Consider the following 18810-nt stretch of genomic DNA (forward strand, 5'->3'; position numbering starts at 1 on the left):
ACCTATTCATTGAAATGTACTCTAACGCTGCATGTGATGGGAAAGATAGCACCGCCGCCATTAACAGGATCCTGATCAGATGGCTGTTGCAGATTAATCCCTCAACAAAACCTTTTTTTTTTAAACCTGGAAAATCTGTTGCAGTCCGACATATTTATGTCTTTCCTGAATTAATGTCTGGTGAAAATAATTTCCAAGTTACAGGCGAGAACATTCCTGATCTGTGAGCTGTTTCCCTCACTGCTGCTCAGATGTCTGCCCTCCTCTCTCTTGATTCAGTGAATTCAGTTTATTTCTAATAGCTGCCTGCTGCAACACTCTCGCTACATGCTGGGAAAACTGCAAAAACTGTTGTCTCCATTAGTTACTTGGACACAAAAATCATGGTAAAATAGGGTCCATAATGAGATAATAATTGACAAAAGAAAATAACCAGGACAGTTGAAAAATACGATAAAAATATATAGTGTTGGCCTGTTATTCTATAGAAAACCTTGACATGGTCTTTTCTTGAACTCACTGGTTTGGAAAGAGACCCTCGGGAGGTTTAAATACATTTCCAATCATTCAGTTTAATTCATAGAAATTAACAACAATTAAAATTACAATCACAAGGGCCACAATAAAAAGGAAATTAACCAGGCTTTATACAGCTGATACTGAGACATAAAAACGCCTTAATTGGCACTAATCCTGAGGATCAGCTCGGAACGCTGCAGCCAAACAGAGTCACCACAAAACACTGTCCCTGCATTGTCACTGCAACCACATGACTGAAGAAAACAACCTCAAAGGACTTAAACTGGGTCATCCACAGATGTTGCAGCACCAAGCCAATGGCACCTTTGACCCCAAGCTGATGATGATGGTTCATCCCACGGCCCGCTCCCAACTGGAGGCTTCATGGTCAAATCAATCACATAGTATCAACAAAAGAGACATAAAAACATAAGGATGATATGGGTGGTGGTTTTGGGGGACGCTCAGATGGAAACAGGGGTTTACTTATCCTGCTGTCCTCTCATATTATCTAGGCCTCATGCCAGATTATCCAAACCCACTCACAGCACTTAATGTTTCTGTAAATGAGGCATGGAACACAACAACAGATAACCAAGCACAGCTCAAAGATGCTGAATGCTGTGAGCTGCTTCATTAACGCTTCAGGCAACTGAATGCTGTTTTGGAAATGAGCTGGAGTGTTTGTTGGGATGTCAAAGCATCCGATGCCACATCAGACCAGAGCGAATTCTAACATGATGAGTATGAGGAGACAGGGAACACAGAGGTTGTTCCACCCACCAACATGGACTGAGTATATACACCTTTTTAAAGTGAGCAACCACATCAAAGAGCAGGTGGGCTGACTGGAGCTGGTCATGGGACCTAACACAAGTTTCCACAGTTCCTAGGGAACGGCTGCCATATTGGTACAGGGAAGCCACGCCTTCTAATACATGAGGTCTCTCAGGCAGGAGTCTGTCCAAAAACCACAGCTTTAACATCAAAATATTTCATCTTCTGTAGAGTATGTATAGTAACAGTGACAGTTCTATAAGCCTAACATAATATCTAAGACGTGAGAGATCTACCAGACGTAATTAGCTTTAAAGTATATTCTTTTTCTTACTGCATGGGAATTGGTGCCATAATATAATTTTGTCCATCATGTCGTAAATAAATTTGCTCTCATCTCATAGAAATGTTTAAAATGATTGATGATTGAGACATTTTCAGCATCTTATTAATATATAACTTCAATAAAAATGTTTTTTTCTTTTTTGGTTTATCGGACCTAAATTAGCTCAATTTATTATAAGGACAGCAATGTTAGCTTAAAGTAAGGATTACCTTATCAAGTCTGGCATTATTATTTGAACGGGTCAAAACCATCTGCAACAGGGTGGTGGCAGAGATGCATCTCACAAGCCCGATAAGTCACCTACTGTATGTGTCTATGAGCGAGTTGAGTGAGATGATGAAGCGGCATTTTCAACAACAAGGCCACAAGAAAGCAACAAATTAAGAAACCAACAAAACACTTCTACATGGCTAACTTTCCATGAGGAACAGCGGCTCTTGCTCTGTGGCTGGTGATGAGAGACGCCAGAAAACAAAAGGCGACGACCTTTAAATAAAGAGTGAGTGCCGTCTGTTGTGGCAAATGACTTGACTTTGTTGAAGAACAAAGACATCTATTGGATTCTAGTTTTTAGTAGGACCCTACGTCTCGTATGTGACATGAATGTCTTTGCCAGTCACAGGCCTGTTTAAGTGATGAAGTGCACGACTGGTTGTTTTCAGCGATGTTAACAGGGGCTTTACACTTGTGGGAATTAAGATGAATTCCACCAAATACCAGACAAATATTTCTCACATTCACACAGACAAAAGGTAAGATGAGAACCAGCTGACTAGACTTCTGGAATCCACTTTTAAATTGGAGGGGTGTTTCAAACTGTTTCTACTCATGTCAGAGTCACTCCAAAGTGGCATATAGAGGCAACACTCTTCTACCTTTCTGTCATTAAGTTGATACTTAAGGTCTTTTTTATTGTCTTGTTAATAATTTTACTTTGATTGTATATTTTAAATGCCACATGAGCATGTTATAGGTTTCCAAAACGGTTTTTAGTAAATGGAATATGTAACATTTCTACCTGTTAAAGTGGGTTTTTTGAATTGTTTAGACTTGGGAGTTTGTCATGTTTTTTAAGTGTTTGTTTTGGAACTGCAGATACTATAATGTGGGGACTTTGGGGGATGTATAATGTTGCCATGCAAACTGAGTTTCTACTCACTACTGCTAGCCAAGGCAAGGCAAGGCAAATTTATTTGTATAGCACAATTCATACACTAGGCAATTCAAAGTGCTTTACAGAAGCATAAAAATACATTAAAATCATACATTTCAAAGAAAGAATGAGAGTAGAAGAGAGCAGAAAAATAAAAAATGCAATTAAAGGTAAAATCACACAGTTCAAAGAAGAAAGAAAGAAAGAAAGAAAGAAAGAAAGAAAGAAAGAAAGAAAGAAAGAAAGAAAGAAAGAAAGAAAGAAAGAAAGAGAATATAAAAATAAAAATAAAACACAATTAAAGGAAAATTAAAAACAGAAGCCAGTAAAAGACAATAATTTAGCATTTAGAATGATTAAAGTCGGGCTGCACGGTGGAGCAGCAGGTAGTGCGCGTGCCTCACAGCAAGAAGGTTGCCGGTTCGATCCCCGGGTCAGGCGGGGCCTTTCTGTGTGAAGTTTGCATGTTCTTCCCGTGCATGTGTGGGTTCTCTCCGGGTACTCCGGCTTCCTCCCACAGACCAAAAACATGCTCATTAGGTTAATTGATGACTAAATTGTCCGTAGGTGTGAGTGTGAGTGTGAATGTTTGTTTGTCCTTGCATGTGGCCCTGCAATCGGCTGGCGACCGGCTCAGGGTGTATCCCGCCTCCCGCCCATTGTAGCTGGGATAGGCTCCAGCCCCCCGAAAGGGATAGGCGGTATAGATAATGGATGGATGGATGATTAAAATCATTGAGCAGATATATTTACTTTAAGTGAAAGCTGTAGTGCTGTGCAAATATTAGCAGTTGGGTGTATCAAGATAAACTGCAGCACTAATGATCCAGTCAGTGCGGTTTAACCACTGCAGAGGAAGATGTGATGCAAATATGGCATTTGTGTTCACTTCTTGTTTTCATTTGTGGACAGTTTCAGTCTCCTCATTGCTCCACACAGATCTGAGGTTTTTGTGTGCTGCTATTTTTGTCCGGTGGAGCTGAAGCTTCAGTGGACATTTCAGCCAGATGATTCACTCCATCAGTCTGTTACTGTTACAAAGTCCATAACTTTGTGTTAAATGATACAGCAACTCCTCTGAGTTAGACAAGCGGAAAAACTTAACATAAAAAAACACTCGTGCCAATTGGAAATGAGCACAGAAACAAGTGGATGCAAACGCACTTAATGTCTCCTCTACAAGACTTAAATGTGCAACTGTTCACTCCAAGGCCCGACAACACTGATCCCATCAGGAGTGATATTTACTGGTGATCTGATCAAATCATCTCGCTGCTGATTCAAGTGCACAGAACAAAGTGCTTAAACCTCATGGCATCAACTGTCTGGCTGATTCGATGCATGCTGGGAAACCAGCCATGTTTCCATGTGTTAACACTGGGCATTCTACCCCACCGCTGGGGTCGAACATTAATCATATCGCTTGTTGGAAAGAGTGCATTGCAAATGAAGATGTCACCCTTGGGCCCAAAAGCTTTCATCTGTGGCTCTGATCTCGTGTGTGAGCGAGGCTGAAAACAAACGGAACACTTTGTACACAGCATTCTCTCACTGGACCTCATTTTTACAACTGCTATGAAAATAACAGGGATCATTTAGCAGGATATCATGTGAGTGACTCAACCAAAATCCTCCTAGCAAAAAAAAAAAAGAAAGAAAGAAAGAAAAGAAAGTTCCCTGTGAACATTAGAAGGATAAACCTCCAAGATCTCTATTTCTGCTCATCAAAAAGCAGACAAATGGCATTCTGACAAAGGTATCTTAGTGAATAAATCGTTTTTAACTGATTCAGACCTGCGGAGCATGGGGAACTCCAGTCGACGGGTTGACCTTCTGACACTGTTGCGCTCTTGTTGCACTGTGAGGCACTTTGGATGACAGTGCTGACCAAACGGCATACGTACCATCACTCACTTCCTCCTTCTGGGTCTGCAGAGGTGAGATCTACTCCAGTCTCTACATTTACAGTGTTTGCCAGTAATCACGTGTCTATTCGTGTCACATTTGCAGTAACTGCTATCACTGCTGAAGTACCCGTTAAGACTGCAAGCATGTGGAGGTTTTCTTTGGTTTGTTTTGAGCAGACTAGAACACGCCTGGCTCATGAGTTTACACAACATACCTAACCCTCAGCATACAAAAATCTATTACTCTTTGTTTCAAACCAGAATCTATTTAAATAAGAATGATGATTTTTATGTAATTGCATTTCTTTCCCACACCCCTAAGTGTGCACTATGCGTGCATTAAGTGTACAGTGTGTTGGCTTTTTTCAGAAGTGGGCAAGAGCTCGCTACAGTGGATTCTGGGCCTGACTCCTAGTTTGCACCAACACACTGATGATGATCCCTTGCAGCAGAGGAGCCTAATAAGGAACAACAAATTGGATTCTTTCAGACTTAATGGCGTGGATCCAGGATGCATCTAAGGGAAAGTACAAAGGTGGTTGTTGGTCAGAGCGTGTGGGTCTAGGGCAGCATGGATGACAACAAAGAATACGCCATTAAATCCATCATCACAGCCGCCCGTCTCCACACCTGATTTGACTGGTCTGCTGGCTGAGCGGCGGATCAGCTGGAACATGACTGACTGGAAAGCTCTCTAACGTACACTGTGACTAACCTGACTGAAACTGAAAGCTAAAGGTCTGAGATGGACAGTCCACGTCCAGGTAATTAGCACGGCCATTAGACGACAATTGCAGAGCATATTCCGTAACCTTTAATAGTTTTCCAGAAGCAGAGTGCTGCTGTGCCTCAGAGCGAGACACACTGCAGCCCGCCTCCCCTGAAAACTACAGAAAAGATGGATTATATAAAAACTAGATTCAAACTAGCTGTCTTATAATGACACATCTCAGCTTTTATGTAGGTTAATGCATTTTTTGCCTTTGGGTCTGCCGTGTATGTTCTGGTAGGGCTCGCAACCAAAATTATTTATGTGACATTTAAAGGACTCCATAATTTAAGCTGAGGGGAGAGTTTGCATCTTACAGTGCATGTTCAGCAGCTCTGAAAGAGGTGAACACCCACTGGCCCATGAAGGCATTTAGCTGAATGACCGAGCTGAATGCATGGATTCAGCTTCTTTTTCTCATCACAAAGCTCAGAAACGCTGCACCGGAATCACTGGATATATGTGATCAAGTCCATTCGTAACTGCAGCACTGCAGCCTACATCACAACTTTCTGAAATATTGATTTTACAAATCAAAACTTGTACTGTACGCTCATGCTGTATCATCAGCCATGCTCGATCATGAATCTTTCCTTTTCATTACTGATTTCTATTAACAGATTTCAGATCATATTTTTAAGATAATTATTCAGTATGAACCAACTATCATCCATTCACTGCCCGCAAGTTTATAGTTCATGAAGACAGAACAGTTTCAAGCTCCTTAAATGTAAGACTTTGACGCTTTTCTTCGTCATACATAACATTAAAACAGACAAAACCTTTGAAGACAACACCTTGGTCTGTGGGAAACTATGACGGGCATTTTTCACTATTTTCTGGCATTCTGTCGACAAAACATTTCTGAATTGATTCACAGATGTCAAAAATCAAGTTCCGTAATGACGTGAGTTAATAATTTTATTGCATTGATGAAACCAAATGGTTCAAATCAAACTTGGCTCAGGCTGTTATCTGGTTCATGTGTGTTTTACAAGCCGGCATTTGCACTCAGCCAAAGATTGTGAGGAAGAAGAGAAGAACTCTCCAACACCACGAGTGACGACCAACAGATGATCTGGTTCGTATCAAGTCCACGAGAATCTCCCAGTTAAACCTTCAAGCATTGGATGTCAATAATTCAAGCTGATCAGCATCACAGTTCTCAATCAGATCCTCCAGGATTAAGAGCAAGGAGCTTGTGTAGAATAAGGTAAAGTCAGTCAGTTGTACCTAGGTTATTTCTATGTGTCAGATACATTTAATCAGCATTTCATATCTCCTGCTGCTCATCTCATTTTCGCGTTGCAGCTTTAGGTTGTGAATATTAACGAGGCTGACTGCAGAGTTTCCGCCATCTCTGCTGAGAAAAGCTGATTAGAGAGCTCTGACTTTTAGTTATTCATACAGTAACTTCTCTTGCCTGAAAATGTTGAAAGCACAAACTAATTAGATTTAATAAGGGGTTTCAAAAGGATTCAAATTCGATACTGGATTCAGATTTGATAAAATACCATTGTATCCCAACCCTACCAGACTGTATTATTACCATTTCAACCTGCAGCATGACTCTCATGCACTGTTCTCTGTTCATGATCTCTCTCCTCAATATTCATTTATTACCCACATCAGAACCGTGACACCTTTCAGCGCAGAATGCGGGGCGGTTTTGTTGAACTGAATGCTAATATGACCGTGCCTTAACCCCACCAACGTTACCCAGACGTTCCAGTTTCTCTTTGCTCAGTCTGTCCTAGAGTGCCTTCGAGGGGCAGTCAGTGCGGTCAGTGACTAAGTCTGCATGACTACGATGCATCAATTTCTGCACAAAGCAGAAACCTCAAACACTTGCACAGCTGTGCTGCTGTGGGCCATGCTATTATTGCATGTCGGGTGAGTGACCTTCGATTGACTTGTTATCACGGCAGCGCTGATTCTGATTTGAATATACCCAAATATAAGTTCCAGTGACAGTGTGAACGCTGCCATTAAGGGGGTACTGAACAAGTATCATAAATTTGCATCATGGGGACTCACGAGCATGAAACTAATCAAGGTGTGTGAGAAGAAGTTATATCAGATCACATTACATCCACCGTCCTGTCACGTCGCATCACATCGGAGCACCAAGAGCATCCATCTGTGACTCCCATCACTGCGCTAATCTCTCTGCTCTGCTTTCCCACAGTCGCTCAGCAGGGGTAATAAGGCTGTACAACCATTACCCATTGTCTGTCCATTTTTCTAACAGCAGGGGAGGCAGCACTTTACAGTCAACACACACTCATAGGCTTCTTGCTCTGCACTGCTAATTCAAAGACATTGGCCAACAGTGAAATCCTGTGCTGCTCATGTATAACAAACCCAGGACAGTGAAAGGATGAGTAGGTCTTAGATAACACATGCTTGTGTCTGCATTGTCATTATTTAGATTCACTTCAGTTTTAGTGGCATTTATTATGCAAACCTGTGATCTAACATTTTCTGTTGCTTTTGTCTGTAATGACTTAGATTATTGTTCAGTGATAAAACACTGTGCTGCAGGTCGTCCTCATGTAATTTTCAGGGATAAAGGAACATTGTTACCTGAGAAAAAGTAAGGCAGCAGATGCAATGTGAAGAGGCTTCTAATCTAGAAGCATTTATTAGTCTAACCAGTACAAACATGCTCACAGTGAAAGTGTCCACATGCTCATGTTGAGCAGGTACAATGTTTTCCACATTTGTCATCTTCTTTTGGTTGTCAGCATGCAAACGTTTGCTAATTAGCTCAAACCACAAAGTACAGTTGGGGCTGATGGGAGTTTAGTTTTGTCAACCTTGTGGTGGCGCTCGAGGAAAAGTAAGAAAAGTCATTACGTTTTAGCCTCATTAATGTCTCCCAAAGTTTGTTTGAATCCATCTGATGCTAGTTTTTTTTGCCAGAGCAATGTCAGAATTCTCTATAGCTAATTCAAACCATATCAATCAACAAATCCTTTAAGATACAGAGAGACTGGTTAAAAGGTGCGTAATACCAAGGTTACTTTACCTGTTTGAAAGGCTTCCTGGTGATGGTACCACAAACTCAATTCATAGCGTGGGAGACAAATCAGGGTTTATCCAAGGAGGAAGGCGGCATAAAATCATATATGTCACCCTCCAAACCGCCAAAGACAAAAGTGAGGATATGTTTACGTCACCCAAATTCTACCACATAACAGAAAGGTTTAGAAAAACACATTCACAAGTATCAAGTACAGCGTTAAATAGCAGAAAGAGAACTATTTGGGAAAATGAAGCACAGGATCAATCCAATTACATTATCCAACATACACTGGAAGCTTGGTTTGCTTTAAGGATAAAACATAAATGAGAGTTAAAAATGAGAGGCCTCTGAAGGAAAACAATGACCTTAAGAACAGATTTTATAGCATCCTGCCAAAGGACTGCAGTTGAAAACTAGCCAGCTGGCTAACACAAGTGCATTTACAGAAATGCTGATTAAAGTGTGCTGCCCTTTATAAATAAATAAAAGGGACAAAAAGAGAAAAAACGTCAAGCTTTGTTTGTTTGTCGTTGCTCACAGCGGAGGCATTACTATGAAAAGGCTTCCATTGACGTGAACAAAATAGTAACCAAAATAATAAAAGCAAAAATAAATTGAGAATAATATCAGCAGTCTACCACGGAGCAGTGGAACCGAGAGGAGGCTCAGCTCTGTATATCAAAGCTAAATGGGAAACTGAGCTGACAAACGGTGTAACGTGCAAGGTGCAGCATACATCCACCAGTTCATGGAGGTGGAAGGAGTTCTGCTGGAAAGACTGAACTCGTTTTTTTATCACTCAGAGAGGAGAGAGCTCTTCACACAGCGACCTTGCTGGCAGCTGAGTGGACATTTGGCTGCAGACCACACACATTTATTTTAGAGCCGCCTAAAATTGTACTGGAAATTGTTCTGTGAAGTCATGACAGAGACTCTTGGGTTTGAAGGAGCCAGGAGGCTTACGGTACTGTGCCTGGGTAACCTGGCAGAGCAAACAGTACTAAAAGAAGAGAAGAACCTGGTGAGGCCTTTACTGGCTCTGAGTAAGGAAGCAATCACTAGAAAACAGTTTACACAAAGACAGGGTGGATACAGAAGATGTACAGTAGAAATGTTTGTAATGGTTCATTTTACACTCACTTAAATAATGGCCACTGACAGGCTCAGATGGTTATTCTCAGTGTCTGACAACATTATGAAAAGGATCCTTACAGACAAAGACCTTTTTGTTATTTCAGTGGATCCTTTAACCAGGAACAACTCAAATTTAGCATTTGTCATTTTAGCGTAAAATTCAAACTCCAAAATTAACCTTTAGCTCATCCCTGTTCTCCTCAAAGAGTTTTTCGGTGCCTTTAGTCACAGTAGCTCTCGATGGTATAACGTTCTCCGGCTGAATCCCTCCCCTCTGCCGCGCTGACCGGCAGTGTTTCGGAACACCCACTGGGTGATGGCCTCACACCGGAGTGCATCACACTGTGAGTGTATGCAAATTAACCTACAGTCTGACATGTGTAACGGGTCCTTGAGATTCTCAGTGGTTAATCAATTAACAGTTGACCACTGACATCCCTAATAAAGCTTGTGACTCTGTATAAGACGTGAGAACCCCAACAGTGATGTTTTGACGCTTATGTCCTTCCATGTTTTGTTATGTGGATAAGAAAAGAGCATAAAAGGGGACAATAAAAAAAAAAGGAAAGGCAGATAAGCTCACGCTAAAACATGCCTCAGTAATTAAAAAGATCTATGTAAGATCAAAAGGCCTAAAGGCTTGTGTCTCCTGACTAAGAAGAATACCTTTCTTGTTCTTTTGTGAACTTACTGCTGCATGCTGTGCCCTGCAGGGCTTGATACAATTATCCAACTGACTAATAAAATGATCATTTCACTTACAGTTTCTGCCTGAAACAACAGAATCTGAGCGCAGACTGTGTCACAGATGTGCAGGATAGAGAAAATTAGCTGCATCATATGACACTGGTGGGAATTCCATTTGTATGTGTGCAGACGTGTGTGTGTGTGTGTGTGTGTGTGTGTGTGTGTGTGTGTGTGTGTGTGTGAGTGACTGACTGAATGAATGTTTTGTTTTCATTCAATCTTTCTCCAACCAGCTTTTCCTTATAATTACTGAACACGATTTCACACCTACGTTGTCAGATGAAGTCTTCAATTAGATGTTAGTGATGTAGTACACTGCACTTTTAGCATGGTTCCGGTATTTCTTCGTGACTACCTGCATGTAAATCATTTTAATAAGCTTTTCCACCCTACTGTTGAAAAGTTGATGTGTTTTGAGGCACAGAAAATATGAGAGTCTCAAAGTGGAGACCATCTGCGCAGCAGTGCAGGTGACTGAGGTGACACAACTGGAGTACTGATGGCTTTTGGTGAATTCATCGAGGGCAGAGGTTTGAGAGAGCAGGGTCTGGCAACCGGTCAACATGCTACCACAATCAACTGTGATGATGAAGAGAAGAAAACCAACCTGGTGGTATGAAGATGGAGGCCAGTCTTCCTCATTGACACGAACATCAGACGTCAGAGTGCCTTCAATGAAATAGATGTCCAGTTCATATGCCAGTCTCGGAAATCTGAAAGATGATGAAAAGAAAATAAGCTTAGATCTAGTTTACTGAAAATGTGCCAAAATGGATTGAGGTAGATTAAGTTGAAATATATTTGGCTGGTTAATATGCTCAATTCTGTTGAGAAATAAACACTGTAAAATCTGTTTGCTGTTGAGAAACAGCATTAATTTGTGAGTCTTGCTTGGCCTATATGGTCAAATGGCTAGCTCGCTAGCTAGCAGGTAGCTCATTAGTTGACAAAAATAAACGGCAGGTAGCCGTTGGACAGGGTCATCAGAATATCCCCATTAAACTTTCATGTTTATTATAGCATTGTTTACACTGATCGCCTTGAAACTGAATCATTACGTACTGAGGAGTAGCTCATCTGCTCCGTCTGTGAAGCTAATGCTAGCTTGAGCAGCATCGTGACAGAGTTCTTACCATGCAAGGCAGGTGGATTTGTAAAATGCTGGGATTACATGAGATCATGTGAGGTCATGCGAGATGCAAATTCATCTTGCTAGGCTTCAAGTTATGCACTTGTGGCAACATGACAGTTGTTCCTACCAATCAGCATCCAATGAGGAGCGACAGGCAGCTATAGAAAAATTAATTCACAATCAATTCTCGTCAAAAAGCTCTCAAATACAACCAATAATGGGTCAAGTAATGTAGACGGGACCAACCTTTGGATAGGTGAAATAATAAAATCCAGTCCTCCATTGGCTCTGAGAGGCTGTTTACAAATGAGCTGCGATCTGATTGGACTAAACCTCCAGCAGTTTGTCTGAGCTGGAGTTTGACTGCAGTCAACAACTCTCTGAAAACCCTTATGTAAAGACAGCACAACTGTTCTTTCAAAAATACCAATGGCAGCTTGTAAAGCAGTTCCAATCACCTGCCATTTTCCAAACAGTTTCTAAGGACGACTTCTCAGATTGTTCTGTGCAACAAACCAGCTGATGCATCAGATTAACGGAGTTCTCCGCATGATACAAACGTAATGTCTTTAAAAGTATATGTAGAGCACAAATCAAGCCTGTGGTGTACTTTATCAAAAGAAATCAAAGCTGGAATCTTAATTTCAGGATTGGCCCAAAAAATTGCAAATCAAATCAAATTATATTATCCTTATTTTCTTTGAAACAGAAACCACTGGAATTTGTTGGTTTTTGGATCAACTAAAGAAAGAAATGAAAAGGCAAAGTCAATACGTGTCCCTCCGCTTTCAGAGAGGCAGAATTTCATTAACATAGCATCAAGTTTAGAGGTCAAACCTTATAGATGTGGAGTACACAAAGCCCGGGTAGCCCTTGATCCTACCTCAGTATCACTTTAAATTCACCATGGGACACTGGCTCTTTCAGCTTTATACCATTTGTACGAAATTATGTGACGCTGGAGTATATATATAAGACAAGACTGTGTTTGTTTGTGTGTGTGTGTGTGTGTGTCTTTGTTACACTTGTTAAGCTGATTCAGTTTACATGAAAGGGGAGAGAAAAAGAACCTACGTACGATCTGAATGTTCAGACTATTTATAAGAGGGTCAACTCATGCCTCAAGTCACATCACATGGCTCTGATATCAGAAAGAATTTCCCAATTCTTGTCAAAACAGCCGCCATAAGACCTTTCCTTCAGCCCTCCGTTTGAATATCGGCTTTCAGCTTTGACCCAGTGCGCTTAATGAAAACTGAGAGCACGTTTAATCTACTAACTAATGACACTTTGGGTGTTAATGATGTGGCGTACGTGACGAGCCGTGAGAAGACGCTGGCCTGAGGCAAATCCTGCACCAGAAATTCAAAAAAATGTGTAAATTACTAAACAAACATCAGGTTGGCCTGAACCTGACCAGTCAGTCAGACCATGTGTCATTTCCAGCCCTGACGACTGACACTTCTACGTGACTTGTCACTTCCTTAAGCTGTTATCTCAATAGGATTTCAACTGCAATGGATATTTTTCTGACATTTTATGGACTAATCAATTATTAACCAAAAACGAACAAACTAAAGGAAACTGCAAACAAAACCATCACTGAGCTCAGCCCAAATGAAAGGCAACCAAAAAGTGCAAGAAGCCAGAGGGTGCTAGCTCGTGGTGTAATACTGTAGGGTTCATCCTGAACTGAATGTTCTCTACCAAACAGTTCGCACACATAATGAACACAATAATTACTGTGTGATTAGCTTAATACCTTCTAATCAAATGTATGTCTTTGCACACTCAGATCAAAAACACTGAAATGGGGGAGATCCAACCTTGCAGGCTGTTAGCTGGACCATGCTGCTCAGGTTAGCCTGCACGTGCACTGCTCATATGATAAGTGAGGAAACAGAGCTGGAAGAGCTCCAAATACCATTTCGATTGTAAGTTTGGGAATGCTGTGTTGCAATTACACTGACACTGATCAAAGAGTGGGATGATGAAAAATGTGTGGCGACTGGTTGAGCTGAAGCTGGGTGACAAAACCAGTTCACCCGCAGCAGGACTTAAGCACTCCTGTAATGTTGTTTCTAATGTTTTAAATTGAAAACATACCTAACCCTGACAATGCAAACTTCAGAGGTAATGAGATCAAAAAATAAAGTCCATTAGACCCAGCTGAGTGTAATTCCTCTCTGGATCCAACACTGGATCCACATCTACAACACAACCTGCCCCGCTTCCCTCATTTAAGTCTGCCTCTCTCTTGATGTCGACTCCCTGCGCAGGTTCTCTCTCTCCACTCTCCTTTCTTCCCCATCTAGCTTAGATGTTGAGACCGGCAGGATTCCAGGACAATACTCTTTCAAAAGTCCTGATGCAAGCTTTACTGTACAAGACCTCCAAACCCCCCTGAGGGAAGGAGTAAAGGCCTCGACCTCGCTGCAAAAGTTCATTCTGAGCAGGGAGTCCATCCTTTTAATGTAATCCCTGGACCACTTCCTGTTGTGGCCACTCCTAACACCGGTCTCTGTTCCTCTCTCCATAGGGCAGAGAGTCCGTGTGTGTGTGTGTGTGTGTGTGTGTGTGTGTGTGTGTGTGTGTGTGTGTGTGTGCGCGCGCGTGTGTCGCAGTCCTCGGATCTGTGTCTACTCTCTGAGAACATTTGTGTACGTGTGTGAGCGAGAGTCCTCCCCGGAGGACCGAGAGCTTGTTAGAAAGTCTCTCTCATCCCACTAACGCAGTGTTTTTTTGGTCTTTCCTCTTATCCCCTAAAACAATACAAGCCCCCTGAGAGATGCTCCAAAGAAAGAGAGAGACTGCGCAGAAACTGAGCCAGAGATGGAGGGAGGAGGAACGGCAAGAGGGAACAGCAAACATGCCGTCACACACCAGCAGTGCCGTCCTGTCTGCTGCCGCACAGATGTCATTAAACCTCAGGCAAACACCTTTTCTTCTTCATAGTTTACACTTGATGATCTGTTTTCTCCAAGTTTACTTTGATGAGAGATAACCAGAGAGACAAAGGCTTTGTTTCATACATCATACAAGCTTTTTTGGCAGCACGTCAGATTCTATTTGTAGAGAAAACATTTGGTTCACTTTTGTACAGTCAGCATTTTGTCAGAGTTAAGTGTGTCTTAAGCTGCTCTAATAGTGCTGGTAAGTATAAGAAGTGCCTGATCAAAGTGCATTATGGGGGAATGGGATTTTTAGTTTAGAAATTTAGTTTTTTTCTTCAGAATATATTCATTTTTTAGCACTTTTGTGTGAGATGAATTGTCCTGGTTGGTTTTATTCATAGTTTAGTCGGTAGTGTTTGGCCCCTTTTGTTCCTAAAATATTCTGATCAGCCATAACTTTTGTGTTCAGTTTGGTTTGTGTACTTCCATCCACTGTTTGTTATGTTTATCATAGCCCCCAGTTTAGTTCTGGTTAGTTGACCTCTTTTATAGCCCCAGAACTTTGCTGCATACTTTGTAAATTGTTTCTTTCACTCCTCCCTGAATGCCTGCCAGCTCTGTCCCTCACGACCAGTGAGATTTGTTTAATCAGGTCTGATCGGCGGCGTCTGGGATCCTACATGTGATGAGTGGGTGAACAAACAAATTAACGCAACGCCCCCCTTTGGGCCAATCTCTGCAATTTAAAAGCTTTGGAAACACATCGAAGAGATGCATAACTTCCTCGAGCTTTGAGTTAATTTAATCAAGAGTGTGTGAGATATGAAGGGCGACACATGGACAAACAGTTATGAAGTTTAGCATCCCCTTGGCCCATCAGTGGTAAAGCTAAAAATGCTGGAGAGCGGTGGGTGGATGCATTACTTCTCCCTGGATTTGATAAAATTGTATTTGTGATGTCCGAGGTGCCATGCCTCAACAGCATGACACTGATTGTGTTTTTACCAATAAAAGAGAGACATGAAGATGGGAAATAACATCAGGAAAATGACTTTTTTTCTCGTTTTTATCTCACTCCCTTTCAGATGAAGGATACCAAATTGCACAAAAGAACCAGTAGAGCTGGGTTTGACAGCGCTGGTGTACAGCTGATACTATCAGACTGAGAAAACAAGATTATGACTCTGACACACCTTTTGGTACTTGTCAGGTCTCAGTACTCTGTACATGCCGTCGGAGGCACAGTGCATTCAAAGCAGAGATTTAATGGTAAATGGTTGCCTTTTGTGTACGTATCTTAAACTACTTTCCTGCACATGATGTGCTGACATGACTCCTGATGAAATCTGAAAGCTCAGCATTCTCGCTGTTTTTTCAGCTTCCCTTTTATGCTTAACCTTCGCAATTATTCACCCAGAACCAGCTAATATTCCTCCGTACCATGTGACCTCCTCCGTCTGTCAGTGCGTTTACCTTCTCTCCATAAGATGTAATTATCACTTTTTGTCATTGTACAATTGTTTTTGGTTTTGATGCTCTTCATTTTGGCCACGATGCCGCAATAAATTTCTATTTGTCAAAGGTCAAAGTGGCCATGCCCTGAAAATGACTTAATTCCAGGCCTGCAGCAGGGTTTATATTTTCCAAGACAAATTCAAGTATCTGCTCTCTTTCAGACTTAATATCTTTAGGTCCTTGGCCTGTTTTCAAGATAATAGCCTCCAAATCCCCTTTTATATCATCCTGTCTTTATCCCACATTATCGATGGGCACAGTGGCTGGTGGATAGCATGCTGCCTTCTTTACATTTCCAGTCTGTCTCTGTCTCTCGGCCTTATATACAGCTCAGTACTGTGTCCAATTTTTTTTCATTGAGCAAAGGCAAACACAGTCCATCTTGTGAAAATCTCTCCGTTCTCCCTTCAAATGATTTTCATTGATTGTTTTACTCCATGTTCCATTGTTGGTGAACTGGTTGTGCCTGTCAAGGTACAGGATAGGCCAAGAAAAGTAACCGCAGCAACAATGGTGGAAATCAGTGAGGACATACTAAACAGACTCCAGAGAAAAGACACTCTCTGGTTAATTAATGTGCCCTGCCCTACTCTGGCACCCCTTCAGGGGTTCAGCATGTCCTCAAACTCAAGCATCCGCTTATTAAAACTCGTTCCATACATGATTGCAGTTGTTAATGTGTTCTGCTCATAGCTCATGTTTTGAGTACATACTCCTTCCCTCCTCCTTTAAAACACTGAAGTAATACAACATTAAAACAACTAATTAAAGCGCTGTTTCGTGGTCCTAAAATGACATGTCAAGAAACTTCTGGCGATCCTCAAGCTGGATTTAAGACCTCTTTCCGAGTCACTTCCTGTCAGATTGAGGGAGGATTGTCCCTGGCTGACTGATAATTTTCTGGGTGGGGGATGCATTGTGTCTCACACTAATTGAATCAGTGCTGCCTTTCATAAAGATGTTTCTGCCCTGACAGAAAAGAACATTCCAAAGAAACTAGTATCAAGGAAGTGCCCCAAGGCTCCATAATACCTTGTGTGTGTGTGTGTGTGTGTGTGTGTGTGTGTGTGTGTGTGTGTGTGTGTGTGAGAGCAAATGTAAGAGCTGCACAGCCTGTTTTATATTGTTCTCAGTCAGACAGTATGTACAGTGCAGCACACCAGGTGGTGACTTCAATCAGCCATCCCTAAGTTTAGGTTCAGCGCTGTTTATCTCTTTCCCCTTCGTTTTCTGCCCCTCCTCCCTTCTCAGTTACCTAGTCACATACAGTTTTTTTCAGTTTCTTTTTTTTTTTTTGATATTTTCTTTTTATTTGGAAAAGCAAATATTTACATTTTCATTTACAACTTTCAATCCTTCCCCGGACCACTAAAATATCTTTTCCTTTGGTTTGACCACCCCATTCCGCTTGATAATTAGATGGGGGTAGTTTCAGAAAGTCCAAGTGTCTTTTCCATGTTGCTCTTCCAAGATATTTTTGAGTCTTTCAAGTGACTATATTCAGTGAACAGAACCGGGGGAGCTCACATCCTGAGGCCTCTCAGTTTCACATTCAGTGAAAACAAATAAAAACAAAAAAATCTTCAAAAATTCTTATACAAGTGGTACCCACAAAAGTATTTTAAATGAAGAATGGATTGTCACAAAGTACAAATAACGTCAAGTGAAATCAGATCTTACAGGTTTTGTATAGGCAGTCCATTTGGACCAAATCCAATAAAACTTTTCTCTCTGTACTCTTAAAGAAATGACAATTTTTCCATAATGTAAGTTTTTTTTAGTTTCAACATTTCTGAAGTCAGTGTTTTACAATGTCAGCATTTTTTGTCATCAGAAAGAATGTCTAATTACGCGGGGGATGAATCAAATTTCCGCAATTCAATGAGAAAATTGAATGAACATCAATGAATTTGATGTGACACCCAAACGGATGTTCTGCAGGACAGCCTCCGCACGCAGCTCGAGCACTCTGGGTAAGTGAGTCTGACGGAGGCTGCTGTCAATGCTCCTGCTTGTTTACTATGCTTGACAAGAAACGGACGGGCTTTTTTCCTTTTTTTCTAGCAGAATATCTGACTGCACGCACACAGCCACCACGTCTTCAGCAAACTCGGGTCTTGCATCTGCCGATGTGGTTGCACTTCTGAGACTTTGTTGAAGTGATGAGCTCTTGCTAGCGCGTTGTCTCTCTCTCTCTCTCTCTGAGGACCTTTTTGACTTTTGACCCTATTTTCCCAAAGGCCAGAGTAATGACATCAAAGCTTTTTTCATTTTTTTTATACCAAAATTCAGACACCAACAGTCCAAAACCACATTATTATTCCAAAGAGCTTTGTTAGCAAAGTAAGATCAGAAACAGAACAGTAGTTACACAAAAGCAAAATACTGTTCATTAACTTATTGAAGATTGATTTTTATCCATTTAAAAACTGTACTATATTTTGATCAATTCAGAAATGTCAGAACTCCAGCTAGACTACTAAATTAGACAGGCCATTATATCAGCCGATATGAAGTTATTGCATCTGGTTTAGATGTAGCCAGTTTAGATAACGATTTAGAAACAGATGTCTATTAAATGTTGTTGACCACAGAGCACTGACAAGTAGATGTTTACACTGTAAAATGTCCCACTTGGTATGTACAGTGTTTAACTCCATAAAGTTATGCTATAACCCAGTATCTCTTAGACCTAATCTCGACTATTAAGTGTTAGCTAAATCTGCCATCTCCAACAGATTTGTGTCCGTTTTGACAGACAAACAAACATTAACAGGTTAATATAGAAACAAATAGTAACAGACAGAAACACCTTCCATCTGTTTCATCTCCGTTTTGTGATGGATCACGCTGTATCGGAGCTTTAGCTAAGCAAAATTGCTCCTAAGT

General features: G+C 41.2%; 1 protein-coding gene across 2 annotated transcripts in view; it reads right to left on the reverse strand.

The window, feature by feature from the left end:
* Window positions 1–18810, reverse strand: part of LOC139343282 (thyroid hormone receptor alpha) — a 107622-nt gene that overhangs the window by 81929 nt on the left and 6883 nt on the right. For both annotated transcript variants that reach the window (XM_070980813.1, XM_070980810.1), the window contains exon 3: window positions 10988–11093. The gene's annotated coding sequence lies outside the window, so the exon portion shown is untranslated. The remainder of the gene's footprint in view (window positions 1–10987; window positions 11094–18810) is intronic.

Source organism: Chaetodon trifascialis, chromosome 15 (assembly GCF_039877785.1).
Source record: "Chaetodon trifascialis isolate fChaTrf1 chromosome 15, fChaTrf1.hap1, whole genome shotgun sequence".
NCBI classification, from domain to species: Eukaryota; Metazoa; Chordata; class Actinopteri; order Chaetodontiformes; family Chaetodontidae; genus Chaetodon; species Chaetodon trifascialis.